The sequence below is a fragment of the Lolium rigidum genome, chromosome 5, assembly GCF_022539505.1.
Source record: "Lolium rigidum isolate FL_2022 chromosome 5, APGP_CSIRO_Lrig_0.1, whole genome shotgun sequence".
NCBI classification, from domain to species: Eukaryota; Viridiplantae; Streptophyta; class Magnoliopsida; order Poales; family Poaceae; genus Lolium; species Lolium rigidum.
Window position 1 is genome coordinate 82,264,563 of NC_061512.1, and position 808 is coordinate 82,265,370.

The window sequence follows — 808 nt, forward strand, 5'->3', positions numbered from 1 at the left end:
GGTAAGATGCTGGTATGAACTCTATTTGTTTTCATTTTTGTACATATACTCATCCATGTGAGAATGCTTAGTTTGTTCATGTGAGGTATATGTTATTTAAGAAAGTCTAGTAGTTCATGATCTCTCATGATTAGCTCCAATTTATTAATATGAGTAGCATGTCATGAATGTTTGCTTGCATTGTTTTATTCATAAGTAAGTATGGCATTGTGGTATCCTCCTCTGAATAATTCATTTATATCGACTTGGCACATGCTCACGCATGCATATGACTGAACAAAAGTCAATTAAGCCTCAATGATTTACATTGCTTCAGAGTTCTTGTATCACTTTTATGCCTCGGTTAATTTATTTTGCCGCAAGCATGATTATGACGATTCTTGCTCTCTTGATTTGTCGCTCCCTAGTCTTTTGCTAGCCTTCACTTGTACTGAGAGGGAACGCTGCTCGTGCCTCCAAACACATGAAAACCAAGTTATTCCAAAGTGTCCACCATAAATACCTATGCATGGCATTTCAAACCATTCCAAGTAAATTCTCATGCGCTACCTTTAAAATCTTCAAAATGCTTCTTAATTTGTGTTAATGTTTCATAGCTCATGAGGAAGTATGTGGTGTTTAGCTTTCAACCTTGTCATTTACTTTTGACGGACTCTCATATGGACTAGTGGCACATCCGCTTATCCAATAATTTTGCAAAAAGAGCTGGCAATGGGATTCCCAGTCCCGAATTAATTAACTTAAATAGACACTCCTCCATGGTTTGTGATTGTTGGACGGCACTCGAAGGATTCGGTTAGCCATGGCT